This window comes from Centruroides sculpturatus, unplaced genomic scaffold (genome assembly GCF_000671375.1).
Source record: "Centruroides sculpturatus isolate CEXI.00-Female unplaced genomic scaffold, Cexi_2.0 scaffold1926, whole genome shotgun sequence".
NCBI lineage: Eukaryota > Metazoa > Arthropoda > Arachnida > Scorpiones > Buthidae > Centruroides > Centruroides sculpturatus.
The window spans coordinates 64455-83131 of NW_019386104.1; the positions used below are offsets into that span (position 1 = coordinate 64455).

The 18677-nt window shown below is 31.6% G+C and overlaps 1 long non-coding RNA gene across 1 annotated transcript; it reads left to right on the forward strand.

The window, feature by feature from the left end:
• The first annotated feature begins 10187 nt into the window (after positions 1 to 10187).
• On the forward strand, positions 10188 to 14533 carry LOC111613598. Its single transcript, XR_002754789.1, has 2 exons — positions 10188 to 10612; positions 13695 to 14533. It is a non-coding gene; the product is annotated as an uncharacterized LOC111613598 (long non-coding RNA).
• The last annotated feature ends 4144 nt before the right edge of the window (positions 14534 to 18677 follow it).

Sequence of the window (18677 nt, forward strand, 5' to 3'; positions counted from 1 at the left end):
TGAAGAGGGTAGGAAGTGTTACCAGAGATGACAAACTCACTTTTCAATGGGTTTTGTTTCTCCTTTCTATAATCTTATGTCAACAAAAATCCCTCTTGTAAAACGAATTACGTTTTATTTATTTCTTAGATCAACAAATAATTCCTATTGTTAAAAGTTATCATTTCTTAGAAATTTTCTAGAAAAATACACCGCTACAAATTATATTTATTTAATATTTTGCAACCGTTTCTTAACGTTACAAAGTACTCTAAGTAACCGATATTTTATAAACATTCTCTACGAATAAATGCTATAAAAGTTACAAAATATATATATCTTATGAAGGTTAAAAGCTATATAAGTTACTAAAAACACTTTTAAATCATAAAAAGGTATTTAAATTATACAAATTCATTCTTAAATTCGTCTTCTTTGACACTCTAAACAGGAGAAATGCCATGATTTTGCTTAAAATAAACTAAAATATTTAGAATTTTCCTATTATTTATTCACATGTATACCTATTTAGTATATATTTTTATTAGTTTACGATCTTTATTTTACATTTTAAAAGATATAAATCTATTTTAAGACGTTTTTATATATTCAAAAACATAAACAATTTCAACTTATGTATTCTATTAAACAGTACATGTTTGACATTCTAAAACGATAAAATTGCTAAATTTTAACTATTTTTATTTGTTTATTACATTTTATAAAGAATAAATTTACTAAAATAAATTCTATATCCATTAAAAATATTATATAAATAAATGGTGATATTTATCTGTTACCGCAAGCATAAGGTATAAAAGTAGAAAATCCTCATCTTACTGATGATTTTTGATAGAAGTCGAGCGGTTTGCTCTTAAGAGAGTAGGTTTGACATCTTCAAACTGAGAGTAGGATATCGTTACTCTGTTAAGTATATACTTGGGGATATTTCGAAGATGATACCTTTAGCAAGAAGATTGAGAGACAAACGATTCTTCGTCGGCCCGTCTGGATCGATAGAATCCAAGTCCGGCTTGAATCTAAAAGATCGTGAAAAGTTACATTCTGCTGGAAACCAAATAAACATTATCTGCTTGTCTAGGCTATATTAACAAGACTGCACTCAAGAGAGTCACGTAAATACATTTACTGCTAACCCTGTGTGTGGATGCATGGCCGCACACACCAACATGATTTATGTCAGTCAGGCGTGCTAGAAATTTGAAAGATTTGTTCAACAAATTGGATATGTCACTGTGTGTATGTGTGTGACGGTGCACGAAGGCTGGGAAAGAGAAGACTTAAAGGGGGAAAAAAAAGCCCACCCCGACAAAACAGGAAAATGTAAATGTGTGGCAACTGGAAAATGTTGTTGTGGATTAGAAGCTGTAAATTTATTAACATTGCACCTTTGTGACAGAGGTAATGTGTAGTTGAAGCGCAGGCAAAGGCCAAATCCCGGTGTTAACATGTTCTACTTAGAAAGTCAAGTCACCCCCGGTTTTATTCGCAAAATGAAAATATCTGTGAATAAATTGGGAAGATTTAGCACGCACCGCACAAGCTAATATAACGAATATATGTGATGTTAAACAGAACTACTTGACGAAGGGTTCTCTCGCTGCCATTTTATGAGCTTTGTGGTGGATGTTCAGCATTCGGTATGTCAACTAGATTAGGTTCTTGTATTAACTGCTTATTTTTAATAGATTATTTTAAATTTTCTTTTCTAGAATATTAATTACGAGTCATTCCTTACTTCTTTTTTTTTTTAAATTTACGTTACACTTTGAAATTCTATTATTACTAAGCTAATGATATTATTCTTGGTTATAATTATCGATTATTCTTTGTTATTCTATCTTTAGAATTATTTAAAATTATGTTATCGAGTAGATGTATATAAGCTTTTAAAGAAGTTGNGTTTAAAAATAAGAATAAAAATGATTTTATCTTAAATATTTGATAGGAATTTTTCCATAAATCTTCGTAAAAATCATTATTTGTAAGATCTAATACTAGAATTTTAATGATGTAAAAGAAAATTTGCTATTGTTTATTGTTTCTATTGTCGATACTATCAATTCATTTCTAGTCTGATGTGTTTAATCTCTTAGTATCAATTTAAGTTAAGCGCGTAATTAGAGTTTATTATTATTATTATTATTATTTTCAAACACCGAATCCATCGATACATCCTTAAAATCGAGATGGAACGATCGAGCAAAAAAGTGATCCACCTACACATATGTCAAGGTAAGCAACTGTCTAGCGTGTCATCCGTCCTACATCCGGGTGAGGGGTACCTTATGATCACGCAGTTCAACGTGCAAGTGGTATCAAGTAAGCCAAGAAACCAAGGCACGTGTTTGATACATGGTCACCCCCTCCAGGCATTGAGTTCCTGCAGTCTCGCTCTTTGCTGCATCTTAACAGTAAGTTACGGGCTGTTAATCACAATGACTGAGTTAATTATCATCTCTCTCTTTCTCCTATTTTTTTTTTTTTTTTCCTTTCTCCTTACTTTTTTTTTTCTTGCTGAGGGACGAAACATCGTACGTCACAGATTCTGCCATAGTAGTATTTTTACTTGTGTCAGCGATTAAATTATAAATGTTGGCCAATTCTCAATAAGGATCGTGTACTGAAATATTAACACGTTCGTAGTAATGGATGTGAAATGTGTAACTGCGTGGGTTAAATTATAAAACGTTTTTTTAAGATGTTTTCCTATATTTTATGTAATTTTTCTGTTTATAAAATATTCCTAAATTGGATTATAGTTAAAATAATTTTTTAACTCCCGCTCTTTTGCTTCTGTACTTTTTCCTTTTGTTGATATTGGGAAAGTGTCAGGATTTATAGATATAATCTTTAATAAGGCTTTTAGTAAGGCAGCATAACTCTTCAAAAGATTCGCTACGTTATAAAGAACACCATTAAAAATTGAGTTACGATACCAAAAACTGATATCAGGATCCGACATTAGTCCCGTATCAAGAGTTAGATCACGTTAATTAATGCTTGATAAATGAGCGATTAAAAGACAATTCATGGCTCATTTTAGAGTCGAAGAATTCGGGAATTCTTTTATAGAGTTCAACTATGCATGGGCATTGTTAAGAGGAAGGAGGGTAATTCATTACCGTTCCCCCAAATCACGGTTAATAAATTTGTAGACCAGATTAGGCGTGCCACCTGAGTTCATGATCGCCGTTTTTACATTTTCCTTCCTCCACCAGGTGGCTGACAGTAATTAAACAGTACTGTCATGCTGGAAGGTCATGGGAAAATCGGAGACTTCACCTGCCGATGGAAGCCCGTTCGAAACTATGAGAACGGAAGTGCGGTATTTCCTTCTATAAAAAGCATTTATTGCGAAAAAATAACAAATTACTAAAGTCAACTAATTGATTTTCTGTTGATTTTTACAACCAAATTTTTATTTATTTATTTTTTTAATTATTTTTTTAAAACGTTTCTTACGAAATCCGTTAGCTACTTTCAGTTGTTATTACTCGTTTACATGCATTTTTTTATTTTTAGATTTATTATTTATTGTTTCGTTTCCTTCCTTTAGATCATTTTCACTAAAATTTGAAAGCCATTTTCCTTTCCTTCTTCCGGAAAACGTGTAATTCGAAGCTTCATACTATTTTGTTGCCTTCAATTGATATTTTCTTAAATTTCTTAAATATTTTCTATTCATTTCAATTCTTTTTCGTATATATTTTTTTAATAGCTTATTTACTTAAATTCAAAAGTAAATTCTACAAGGAAACTGCGCCAATTTTCATCACTCTTCGCTTAAAAAGAATCGTAATTTATAACTTAAAAATAAATAATAATGTATTTATATATAATTTAAAGATTATAAAAACGTATATTTGTACTGGAAATCTCGTAAAAATCCATTATTAAACAATAGAACGAAACAGGTTATTGCTAAATTAATTATTTTTATTTTCTTTCAGTTTGTACATTTCTAATTGACTTTCTTGACTTTATTCATTTCTATGTAATTAATTCTAATAATTTATTTTATTATTACTATTTTGTTTTATTTATAAATTATTATTATAATATATTGAATCCTCTTGTAAGCACACGAATAATTAGAAATAAATAAATAAATAAATAAATTCTTTAAAGCATCCTTCACTTTTACATCTACAATAAAAGATAACAGAAGTTATTTTATTGAAAAAAAACATAAAAAAATATATATATATTTAAAAAATGGAAGCTTTTTTTCGTAGAATCGAATGTTAAAATTGCACAATTTTCTCCGACAAACGATCAGAAAACGAATTTTGATATTTATTTATGAATTCTTCATCCTGGCCAATTTACAAAATTTTCTGTAAAAAAAAAAAAAAAGGAAAAAAAGTAAACACATCCGCGATAACATTTTCAATATTTTACGAGTTGCAAATGATTTTTATTATTTATAAACCAGCGATACGGCATTAAAATGAACTGTATCATAACTTACAAGACACGGTCCTATACATCATCGGGTGATATGTTGAGAGAGAGAGAGAAAGGAAAAGGGGGGAAGGGAGTAAAATAACTATTTTGCAAAACAAGTCGATCAAATCTGTTTACATAATATGTAAAACGAGCTTTTGAAATTCATTAAAATAAAAGTAATATAAATATAAATAAAGAAAGAAAGGAAAAAAAAAAAATTTGCACTTCCTTTCGTTAAATTCGTTAAAGGGAATATCTCCATCCCCCCTTNTTTACAACTTGCCACTAATGTAATTTTTCTTTCCTAGACAAGGGATAAAAAATAAAAAGAAGAAAAAGAAGAAGAAGGGGGGAAAATCATTCAAATAAGTATTTTAAATCTGTCCGTTTGAAAATTATAATAATAATATTCGTTGATGGTGATTGTCAAACCATTCGAGATGGCATTCAGCAATAAAATTTAAATAAATGGTAGTATTTTTGTGAAAGTAATAATGCTGGCCTTTATAGGAGAAATATTCGCAATTCCATTTTCGTCTTTGATCTGCCATTGCTCGTAGATTTAATCAAGTAAAATATCATTTACATGGATTGAAACGTTATTGAGAAGGACAAGTTTAGCAATTTAACCAAAGAAAATATCAACAAAAACACGCACACGTATATGTATACTATAAAATATATAAAGTAAAAAAGAAAAAGAAAGAAATAATATTACGCTCGATCCATTTTATAAATTATTTAAGTTGAACTAGACACTTTAAACTGATGCGAAAACTTATCTAAAGAAGCAAAGAAGGGTGGAAAATCATAATAATAAGATAATCCAATCGTTGTGTGCTTGCATATTTTTTAATTTTTGGCGTTATATTATATATATATTTTTTTTTATTTTTTACTTAGTGGAAATATTTATAAGTTTCCACCCCACTCAATGTTTTACGTATAATTATATTGTGATGGATATAAAATATTGAATACGGTATATACGGGATTCTTTCTTTGCGTAGTGGCAGAGCCCTCTGATCAGTTTACAACTGTCATTCAACTGTCCAATCAGATAGCTTTGTATCCCACGAGGTTATAACGGTACGTGGTATGTCAAGCGGGCGACTGAGAGCGGGGAGTGCCCGCCTGGTACCCCTGGGTCAGATATAACCCAATCACATCGAACTGTATCTACCTGTAATTACCCCAGCTCGCATCTGTATGGGTAGCCGTAGTGCCAAATTTATGGCATAACGTGCAATGTAACACCATCGGCTCCTTCTGTGGAGTTTATGTGGAGGGCACAGCCCCCAGTTTCTCTGTGCGTGGACCTCATTACGTAAATGGATTAGTGATCCGTATGGCTATGGCACCCATAGGAAAGAAGGGAAAAGTCTGCTTGTCTTGTCTGGAATATGGCATGGTGCACTTTCTATCATTGAGGTTTTATTGCTTTACAACGAAAATAACGGGTGCGGATAATATAGCCATTCTGGACTACTTCACATTTTACGAACACTCGTACGTGACTAGGGTCAGTTTAATCATCACTTCTCTTCTTTATCTTCCTCCCTTTACTTCTTAGTATCAATGTTTGATTATAATCGATGCAAATTTATTCATTTTTGTCCAGTAAATCGATTGTATTTTCTCAATATCTTGATTGAATGAGCGCTTTATCTATATTGGTATCACTTTTTCTGCCAACTTATTATCGATTTTAATTACAATTTTTAATGTAAAAAAAAATAAATTAACGGAAAATATTCTCAATTTTATTTGCATCTTATTATAAATTATCATTTAGCTTATATTTTAGGGATTATTATTTGTTTTATGGAATACATTACTTCCTTCTTTTTTTAAAAAAAAATTATTTTTATTGTCAAATCGTTCGAAAATTCAATTTAAATTTATTCAATAAACTAAAATAATTAAATTTAATGAAGGGAATTTCAATTATATTTTATTTTAAGTTAATGTCTGCTTATAAAAGATACAATTAAAATGAAATAATGAGCCAGAAAGACGATCATTCTCTGTATGACAGCTTTGATTTCCTAGAGATATTTGCATATTTTTTCTTTTCAAATTTTAAAATCTTGATAAAATATTTAAATAATTAAATTTATAATTAGCTTTTGATATGGCATATCCACTTTTAAATATAAGTTTATGAACTTTTACATATTTACATTTATAAATCTATATTAATTTACTAAAAGGGGATGAATTTACTTGATTATAGGCCTATATATATCTGTTAAGATCGAACCTAACTGTANTCTATTTCTTCTCGTAAACAAAAAATAAAAATAATAATAATAACCAAGAAAATAATTTATATAGAAATGTTTTGATTTTAACACGCTATAACTTCATAGAATGACTGTTAATTCACCAGAAACCTGTTTATTGTTTACTTCTAAAGGATTCTTATATTATACAATTTACAAAAAGACTACGTATCTACGATTTAAACGAGGTACAAGTAGATAATTTCAATCGCAGCATCGAAAATAATAGCATTTATGACCCTGTAAACTTTCAGGTGCTGTCAATATTTCACCGAACACTCGATGATCAATTAGAATAGAACCACACCTGAGTTTATTGAACCTGGTTCTCGTGACAACCACAAATTTAATTGAAGAGACGTCGCACACGAGGTCGTCACAGTTGACACGGAAACAATTGTGGCCCGGCTTACAATCAATAGATAGAGCAACATAAAATGTATGTGGCAGACAGGATACGTTGGCCAAGCTGCATCACCTATGACTTTACCGGGTCATTTCCTTTTTCTTGGGCCGAATCGATGATGTTAATGTTAAGTAACGTGTCAATAGATTTAATCGATAACAGGATAGAGTCATTTAATTACTAAACTTATACAATTAAGCGAAGGAAAAGGGTATAAACCTCTACCAATCTTTTGAAGATTCTTCTAAATTCTAATTTAAAGTATCACTTCTTTTTTTTTTATTTATTTATTAAACCTTGGGAATTTCTAGTTAAATCTTATTATTTTAATTTACTAGCTCTAATTATCTTCGAGTCATTTCGGAAAATTGTTTACCTGCAACAGGTAGAGAGTAGCATCATGCTAATTTTACTCCAAACAATAATAGAACTAATTAAACATTCTTATATTAACTTAATTAAATTTTATAACTATTCCGAAATTTAAATTAGCAGGGTCGAGTTATATTTATGAAAATTTACTAGCCTCGGGTTCTAGACGGAGATGAATATGATATTAATTCTTCGTTAGGAGTAGAGTTTCATACTTAAAAATTAGATTTTTTTTTTTTTTGGTGTAGTTTCTTCTTCCCCTCTATTTAAAGCCATCATAACAATCGAGTATATGATTTTTCATTTGATATATCGATCGATGCAAAAGCTTAGATGTGATCTGTTCGAGTTATATCTGCACGAACTTAACAAGATTTTCTTGTCTGCAACATTTTGTCGTCTTTAAGTATACATGGATGAACAGCACATCTGTTTCCGTGATGGACATTCTAACCAATCTGATATGGCAGAAACAAATGACATTCTTGGGCTGTTTCTCTCTATTACTTCTACCCATAAACGTGTATTTTTTCAGAATAAAATAACTCTAGACAGGATATAAGAATACCTAAAAAAACATTTCTAAACCTTCAAAGCTATCGAATTAATAAATATATATTTTAAAAATATTCAAATTCTTTCTTCTCAAATAACAAAAGAAACATATTTTCTAGATATATTTTATTGTGTTTTGTATTTCTGACCTCTTAAACTTGTCTACTATAGTAAGAAATTGTAAAAATTCGACGATTTAGAGAGACGAATGTCACCATCTACAAAGTCCTGTAAAGAATATTCAGTTTGTGTTGTTTTACATGGAAACAACATCTGTGTTATATACGTTCTTTGAGGTAATATTTCAAAGGAGAAAAGGTGCACCATCTGGGAGACGGGACTAACCTGTTATCGCTGGTCACAGAACACGTGAAATATGGACATAGTATGTGCATAATATGGCATTTTGCTACCACTTCCTAGCCTCTAGCAATCATTTTGAATTATCAAGAGGGGCAGGGACACATCATATATCATGTATGGTCAGAAAAAGCTGACCGATGATAGAAAAAAATAGAGCAGTGCAAGCATTATATTCGGTAAAAAGAACTGCGTTATGTCGAGTATAGAAAAAGAGGAGAAGTAAGGGGGAAAAACCCTGCTTAAATCTAGAATAAATTGAATTTTTATATTAAACTTTATCTCGATATTCAAATACGTTTCTATTTCTTCTCGTAAACAAAAAATAAAAATAAAAATAATAATTATTAATGCGTTTCTTAAGCTTCACCAGCAATTCTAGAGATGGATAAAGGGAAAATAAATTTTGCTGCGGCTAAGAAGGTTTGAAAAGATATCGAAAAAAGTCCTCCTTTCTATCACTACACGACAGAATTATAACCTGACTATGCAAAAAGTATCTTTTACTGAGAGTAAAGACATAAAATTGGAAGAAATACACCGCATCAAATGTGTCTTAAAGAAAGACGTATATGAAATATATTATTGAGAAAAATTCGGGTTTTTTTTTACTAAGAAAAAGTCAGTGAACATTACGGAAATTGCATTCTCCTTGGATATTACAGTAGAAATAAGGGTCGAGTTAGTAATATTGTCAGATTATACAATTTCGTTCCATCACCAGAAAGTAGAAAGATGAAAGTAGAGTGTAGATGCGTGTGTGCGCCCACGAGAACTTGTGAATTATGCTGAAAAGGATTTACTTTCTAACATTTCCAAAAACTTTGAATGTCTAGATTTAAATATTGCATCTGTCGGGTTTTATTTGTATCATTATCATACTTCTCTCTCTCTCTAGCTCTGTCTTCTTTTATACCATTGGCCTAGGTAATTGCATGTGGCTAATCAGTACTATCTCCACGAAAACATTCTGCTAGCTAGTCATTATCTTTCATTTGATAATTTTCATGCTCCTGTGGGTACAATTATTGGCCTATCATGTTTGAGAATAATGGTTTTATTGATTTCTACTTTTATATAACAGTTAAACAATTCTTAAACGTGCAAAGGAAGAAGAAATATAATAGGCTAGGTATTATTTTTTTAAAAAGAATGGCAGCTGCAGAAGTGGATAACAAACTTTAAAACTCAACAATCTCTTCTTAATAAGTTTACATTCATCGGTAGCATATAAATTCCACTAAAATCGAATCTGTGAAGACCACAGAACTTCATCAGTTCTGCGATTCTTAAATATTTAATAAAGGAGAGTAATATCGTTCAGCGGAAACAATTTTAATTTCCTTTTAAGTCAATTAAAATCTAATTTACAATTACCGCTCTATTTTATTCTCTTTTAATTACAATTTTAATTAAATTATACAGTTAACAACTTTATAAACTACGATTTCTCAAAGAAGAATTATTTAGACGGTTAGTAATTTTGACGATTCGAAAAAACTTATAAGACGAACGAAGGATAAGAAAAGCATAAAAAATACAAATAATTTAACAATGCAGAAATGGATAAATTCTTTGATAAAATCAGTATAAAAGTCGACATTTCGAGTCTCTACCCCCCGCAGCGTGCCAAGGGAATATAACTGTCAAATTACCCTCGGCCTAATTAAACGAACGTAACAGACGTTGCAAATAACAAAGGTGTAATTACCAGCCGTGTTAAAGATCAAACTTTGACGGCCTTGGTGGTTCTGAGAAACGAGGAATCGCCATCTGTCATCAAATACAGCATCGACAGCACAGGTAACCAATTAAAGACGTACTATATGTTGCTAATGAAACGTGTCAGAATAAACTTTTAACAGGAAAAGTGGATACCGCGTCTGCCACATGTAATTACTGAAGTTGACTGTGTACTGCAATACGACACTTCCAACCATTAGTCAGTGTTAGAATTTTGATAAATGTCACTACGCGAAACAAACAGAGTCAGTCCCTCGGCTTGTTATCCAACATACTTTGGTTAAAGGATAAAATTGGACAGAGACCGCAATTAGAAGGCATTCCTCTGACTTGTCGAAATCAAATTCGTCTTGTCTCCAGTACATTTTCTATTTATACTTTCTCGTTTCGAATTGTTATGCAAATGATTTAACACCGATAAAATTGCGACTAGGAAAAGGTGGGTCAAGTTTTATTAAACTACATTCTTGTTTGAGTATACTCGCGAGCAACTGTTTCTGTTTTTCTTTTTCTTTTTCTTCCCCTCTCTTCTCCCTTCTAAGTGCAGTTTATCGCAATGGCAAGGTCCAATTAGACAATAAAAATAAATCATAAACTAAAGATAAATATTTCTTTTAACAACAGCAAAACTTTCATGTCGATTCGTTTATATATTAATGTTAATGCTATAGAAATACACATTTTGTATGAGAAAACTAAACAAAATTATTAGGCCTTGGTTTCTGTATATAATTTATATATTTTTAATTAATCAATGATGTTAAATCGATCGCAAACACTAACGAAATGTGCTTTGTATCTAAAATGCTTATAAACGAGTAACAATATTATAAAATTTCCATAAAGTATCTAATATTCTTTCAATAAAATATAAAATTTTTATAAATTAAATGTAATATTAAGCAATTCTTCTTATTAAATGTGGCATAAATTCCTCATGAAACCAGTCGCATTACTAATAAGATCTGTAGAAAAATATAAAAAAAAATGTTCTTAAATAATAATTTGAAATATATTAAGACACCTTAAAAAGCTCCAATATTAAATTATAAGTCTACTATTGCCTAATTATTAAAAAAAAAGTTCTAAATACCCCCCTACACTTTCTATTCTAGTATACGTTAGGTCTGACTAACATAAGCTTCTCACTGTAAATATACTGAGTTCGTCTGAATTTCATTAATGTTTAATGAATTTTCATGATGATAGATTTACCTTAGGCTCCGTAACTAGACTGACATTACACAAGTAGATATATAATGTATTGACAGGTTAAGAATGCATTGTTTCAAGTTTGTTTATATATATATATATATACAGTATATATAAATAAAAAAATTAATAAAGATAATAAAATTTATTTACTATAATTTATATTGAAAAAAAGTTATTATATAAATAAATGGTGATATTTATCTGTTACCGCAAGCATAAGGTATAAAAGTAGAAAATCCTCATCTTACTGATGATTTTTGATAGAAGTCGAGCGGTTTGCTCTTAAGAGAGTAGGTTTGACATCTTCAAACTGAGAGTAGGATATCGTTACTCTGTTAAGTATATACTTGGGGATATTTCGAAGATGATACCTTTAGCAAGAAGATTGAGAGACAAACGATTCTTCGTCGGCCCGTCTGGATCGATAGAATCCAAGTCCGGCTTGAATCTAAAAGATCGTGAAAAGTTACATTCTGCTGGAAACCAAATAAACATTATCTGCTTGTCTAGGCTATATTAACAAGACTGCACTCAAGAGAGTCACGTAAATACATTTACTGCTAACCCTGTGTGTGGATGCATGGCCGCACACACCAACATGATTTATGTCAGTCAGGCGTGCTAGAAATTTGAAAGATTTGTTCAACAAATTGGATATGTCACTGTGTGTATGTGTGTGACGGTGCACGAAGGCTGGGAAAGAGAAGACTTAAAGGGGGAAAAAAAAGCCCACCCCGACAAAACAGGAAAATGTAAATGTGTGGCAACTGGAAAATGTTGTTGTGGATTAGAAGCTGTAAATTTATTAACATTGCACCTTTGTGACAGAGGTAATGTGTAGTTGAAGCGCAGGCAAAGGCCAAATCCCGGTGTTAACATGTTCTACTTAGAAAGTCAAGTCACCCCCGGTTTTATTCGCAAAATGAAAATATCTGTGAATAAATTGGGAAGATTTAGCACGCACCGCACAAGCTAATATAACGAATATATGTGATGTTAAACAGAACTACTTGACGAAGGGTTCTCTCGCTGCCATTTTATGAGCTTTGTGGTGGATGTTCAGCATTCGGTATGTCAACTAGATTAGGTTCTTGTATTAACTGCTTATTTTTAATAGATTATTTTAAATTTTCTTTTCTAGAATATTAATTACGAGTCATTCCTTACTTCTTTTTTTTTTTTTAAATTTACGTTACACTTTGAAATTCTATTATTACTAAGCTAATGATATTATTCTTGGTTATAATTATCGATTATTCTTTGTTATTCTATCTTTAGAATTATTTAAAATTATGTTATCGAGTAGATGTATATAAGCTTTTAAAGAAGTTGATTAGATTTTTTCGTGTAGACCTTTTAAATTTAATTATATATAGCCTATAGCCTATAGCCTATATATACTTTTTTTTTATTAATTGAAAAATAATGAATTTATATTGCAAATCGACTTAAAACTGAAGAATATCGTTCAAATATTTACTCTATTAAATAAATTTCCAGTTTGTTTGTTTTAGTAAGATTGGTTTTTCAAGTTGGTTTATTGGAGATTTTACGTTTTATTTATCCTTAATTGAACAAAAAATAATAATAATTTATATTTTTATCTTCTTTTTAAATGTGATAATTGAGAACAAGTTATCTAATAACTAAAAATATAATTTTTCTTTTCATAAACGTGGAGAGAAATTCACTTGTTTTACAACTTGCCACTAATGTAATTTTTCTTTCCTAGACAGAAGGGCCATTTTTTTAACTAGAGAAACGCCAATTGAATTAACAAAAAGCACTTTCACAAGCCAACAGACGTGGTCCTTTCTAGATTAAATAGAAACATGATAAGTTTCTAGACTACTGGTAAAAATGAAATTGAGTAATCCAAATTGTACGGATTTATTACATAATCATCTATTTATCAGGCCTAAATGATTCGTTTCATGCAAACAACATTAAAGGAAAATATTAAGATAATATAGGCCCTAAACACTATTATTAAAAATATGCCATTAGTCTAAAATGTTACATCGTAACATTCGCCTATGGCAAGTGCTGAAACGAAAGAAAATTATCACGAAACGGGAAGTCATCAAGGAAAATTTCATTAAAAAATCATAAAAAAATATACAGTATCTGGGTTCTAAATAGAGGTGACCACACACATAGCTGAAGAAAAGACCTTAGATGAAGATTTTCAATGTAAAATTGATCCTATTATCTGTAATAAAATTCCGTACGAATATAGTTTATAAAATGAATAATGCTAGTTACTGTGTAACAATTCGATTTATACTGTATATTTTTATTTACAGAAATTTGCATAAAGTTGCTGGAAACGTGGTTTAGAACCTCACCCAAGAACAAACAGGACGGACAGAAGAGCGAAGAGAAAAAGTAGAAGACCATCAAAAAGCCGATCAATCAAAAGCAGTGCTAAAGTCCTTATTAAACGTCTTATTATAACTATCCCAAAACAGACAATTAAGAGTACACTGTGATCTTCCCACGATGGACTATTATTGGAACGGTACTTGTCAAAATAGTTGATGAACGATCGACATTTTACTAATCATTATCATTATATATATTAGATGGAGCGCTTCAAACGTTGCGAAGGACAAAATATTCAACATAAGTGTGTGTTTAGTTAAAACAGGCTGCAAAAATCACCTGTTTCTTTTTCAGGCTTTACGCTATCTGTTCTGCATAAATGATAGGGGCTTTATTGTGTCCAATGATAGATGAAGTCAAATTCTCGTGGACATTTTTTGATTTTTACTAAAGAAATTCGTAAAAAATTATAACTAAATCACGTCAAAATTTTATTAATAAATTATTCTCGTTAAAAATATGAATGTCATGTGTAATGTGTTCGACTAAAAACGTAGCCTACAAGACACGTTTTTTTTTAAAATTCATTCTAAACACGAATCATCATGATTTACGCTTGTGTCGGCCTGATTCAAAACGTCTCTTTTTTCAAGAATTAAATATCATCTCTTCACCGTGCAATCCGATTTTAACATTGAACATATATTTAACATTTGTATACGATTGATTATTATAGCATCTAATGGATTGCGGTGTGTTTTTTACTCCTCTACATCAGGTTTGTTAGAGCCATTGTGAGTCATTAATAAGTCTACTCAGGTAGACGACCTTCCGAACGTCACTTTTTTTTTTTTATCACTCGCAGTTGATATTCTCGCCTATCATTTAAGTGTAATTAATTTAATGACGAACTTATTCAGCATCTTCTCTTCTATAATATTCTTTAATTAGTCCAATTATGGTGACATATATAAAGAGATAGACACGAAACTAATGTGCACTTTTCTATCTTCACCTCTTTCCACACACAAGCTTGATAACGGATGGTTCAATAAATTTATTACCTTTTTTTTTAATATAGACTAAAACATTTTCAAAGCTCGCACAACGCATCAAATCACTTTAATTATATATGTATATGTATATAAATTAAAGCCTGAGATCATAAATAAAAGTCTAAATAGTAAAAATATTCAATTAAATTTTCATTAATTAATCTTAACGGGAGAAAATGAAAGGAAAAGTGATATAACGGAGTGTATTGATATAAGCATGTAAGACAGAATCGAAGCCACTAAGCAGAATAGAAGGGAGAATAAAGGGAGGACACGACATGTCTGATAGATTCAATAAAACACGAACAACCTCTGCGATTCACCGGACCGAACTGTTTTCCATTATCTGCAGTGGTTAGCATGTAATAAGGTGACTTCAGTCTCATTATAAGAGCAGCTGCTGTATTGCTTACACAGCTACAGTTGGTAGCTCACTTCATCCACCTCAGTAGAGAGGACATCAGTATTAATCTGCACCGGCAAAGAATGTAGTTGGCCTAAACGTCATTAGAAATCCAACACGGTCTGATGCAGTCTGACACCAAAAACGTATAATAGCTTAATTTCCCGGCCAAATATCTGACCTGCGACTTCTAGTTTCCGTGCCGAGTTTTTTTCTTTTTCCTATTTTTTTTTTATGTACCAGGTGTTGTCCATTACACCGCCTGGAAAATTATAATAATGACTTTCGTGCAATTAACACAATGTAACTGTTTCCAGTATTGCATTGTGTGGTTTATCAAACACCTGTTTGTGGAACGGTTACAAGTAGAAGTGTTGCAGATTGTCGGTTGGCCTCTCTGTTAAGTTATTGCGCCATCCGGTGTGGTAAATATAGTCGAATTTTGCGTGTACCAGGTAGAAAGTAATTTATTGTTTTTAAAAACTATGTTCAATACGAATAAATTCGTATGTAGATTCTCTGTACGAATTTTTAATTAAATGTTTAAAGTGATAATTTAAATTTTTATTGGTTATATTGGAAGTAAAAAAAAGGGATTTTTATTGGGGACTATTAGGCCAAAATTAGTTTAATGTTTATTCTATTTAACAAGCTTACGTCGGGGATTTTCATCGGGTCTACTAGACTTAACTTAGCTAGATTTTCGTTGGGACTAATAAGCTGAAAACGTTGGCTTTTCTTTGTGTGTAATGGACTTAAATCAATGGATTTTCTAGGTCCCAATCAGCTGAAATCGGTGGATTTTTGTTGGCCGTAATAACCTTAAGAAGATTGATTTTCGTTACACCCAATTATGCGGTTTGACTAGACTTTCTATGACGTCACCGATGTCGTTACTATTCCTACGCGACGTTATAAAACATCTTATAAAAAGTATAAAATCGATTTATATTATTCGCAGAACAATTTATAAAAGTAATTTAAGGCATCTTTACGATAATTATGGATACAAAACGATTGTTAATATCGTAAGTTTTTCCTATATTAAAATAGGAAATTATCATTTGATCAACCCTTTACAAGCGCAAAACACTTTATATTTTTTATTATTATTATTTTCGATTAGGTGGTGAAGGAGATTGAAATTATCGCGTGAGTATCATGAATAGCATTGTTGAATGACGATGTTTACAAGAGAACCACACCATTCTGTGGATACCCTAAGGGTCTAGACGGGGTCTCCAGAGATACCGTTTATAATCCAACCTTCGTTTTCAGTAATGTCAGGATATCAGTTCCTTTTGTGTCTTCCATGTTCCATCTCAAATATTTGTCAAGTTTGAACAGACGTCTGTGACGTCAAATTCAACGTCGTTTGTCAAATGGAGAAGCACAAAGGTCATTCTATTAGGAATAGTTTAAAAGAGGAGGCGATAAAGAGGAAGATGTAAAATGGAATACTTATCACTTCAGTTGTAAAGGAGAAGCGCTGTCGGGCCCGCGGCCCTGTATAAGTCAATACGTCCGGCCCAAACCGGATAATAGGGTTATTAGGGCTGGCGGATCTATCGAGAATGAGAGTATTTATACCCGTCTCTACCATTTTGAAAATATATTAAAAATTTCGGGAGATCGAAATTGTTATCTATTCTATCTTGCTACAGATAAACTTTATTCGTCTTACAAAGTAGTACGATTTATTTAATAAACTTATTCTTGGTGGAAAAAATGCATAAAATCATCGTTGTCTAAATTCGTTAACTGCTAAAACAGGCAAAACTTCATACATACAAACTGCTTGGAAATAAGACCCGACTTCGTTCGGAACTTGATGGACAGAATCCAATTACCAAAGGCCTCATACCATCAGTAACGCAGTGCAGTGTGGGACCGTTTCACGCCCCATAAACCAAAGCCCCGACCACGAAAAGTAGATCAAAGCCCAAAATCGCTTCAGGTTGTTAGTGCTCCTCTGATCCTAACTGTCTCCCCCTAAACCAATAAGAGGCTTCTCTTCCAACCCAGAATCCTTTGTAGTGAGTCATGTGACTGACCTCTTAATCTTCTGTTCAAGTCCCCCCTCTTTCGTTCGACTTGTAATTTGTTATGTGCCCGTTCGTCTATACGCATTTGCTGATTACTAACTTTTTAACAAAATTACTTTTGATTTTTATATCTTGCCATACTTAAATATACATATAGGCCTATATATACAGATATGTAACAAGCTTTATTATCAAAAACAGAATTCTCTTATTAGAAATCTATAAAATTCGAGTAATGGTTGGCGAAATGAAAATGAATTGTTTTTGGGAACTGGTCGAAAATAGAGACGTGATTCTTTCCATTTCAGCATGTAAAAAGTTGGAATAAATCATTAAACATCATCATTATCATTAACCATTTGTGTGATGCTGCAGAAAAAAAAATCGACTGAAGTCTACCACTTGAAGTATTTTTAATTAATTCTCGAGTATGCTACTTCCATACGATTCAGAGAATTTACACGTTATCCTCTTTACGTTCAATACTCGTAGGGATAATAAGGCAATCCTATAATAAATTAATAACAGAATAAACACGTTTGCAACAATCAAAAACAAACCAGATTACATGTAATTAATCTTATCTAATTAAGAAAAACTTTCAGATCATTATTTTCCATTCTTTGTACTTCTTTTAAAAGTTCAAAAGATGAAAGTTATTTGATAAATTTAACCATCATAAGGATTACTGTTAATGCAGTAGAAAAAGTCAAAGGTTTTAATCAGGTAAAGATGCAGACAGATTCGTCTGTCGGCGTTACAGTAGCTTTACCAACTTTGAATTCCCCTCTAATCGTATTAGAGTAGAAGGCGGTGCGAAGCTTCCACTCTTCATAGACGCACTAATGTAGGGTTAAGAGAGGTCATCCTATGTACCTTAACAGCACGGGATGTACAAAGAGAAGTGAACCAATCGGAAAATGGCAACTATCAAGACCGAGTCCAGTTTACAGCATTACATGCGAACATATGGTGAAGAATAGAAAATTGTCCGGTTTGTTATAACCTAGTGTGAAAAACTCTCCTTCAAATCGCAGTTTTATATATGTTTTTTAAGGGTGTTTGTATGTGCGTACGGACACCTGCCCATTTCGCACTATGGTAAATAGAAATAGGGATTTTTCTATAGAACAATCATGTGAGAATATCACACTCTACAATTGGCTGACTGATTCAATTTTGTTCCCCTACCTGTAGTAACATATCCCCAATACTTCTCAATGGCAATCGTTCTGACAATTGCCTCATGTAAGAGTGCTATGACACGTTGAGGACCCTTATACCGGGAGGAGGTACGGCAGCAATTAAAGGGGATTAGATCAAACCGCACATTTCAAAGCTCAATGCACACTTAAGAGAGAGGGGAGATGTGTTCCGGTTGAAAGAGCAGATAGGTTTGGTATCCCAACGGCTCCTATAGAGTCTGCTTGTCTCTTTTATCTATATAAGAATACTCCATTT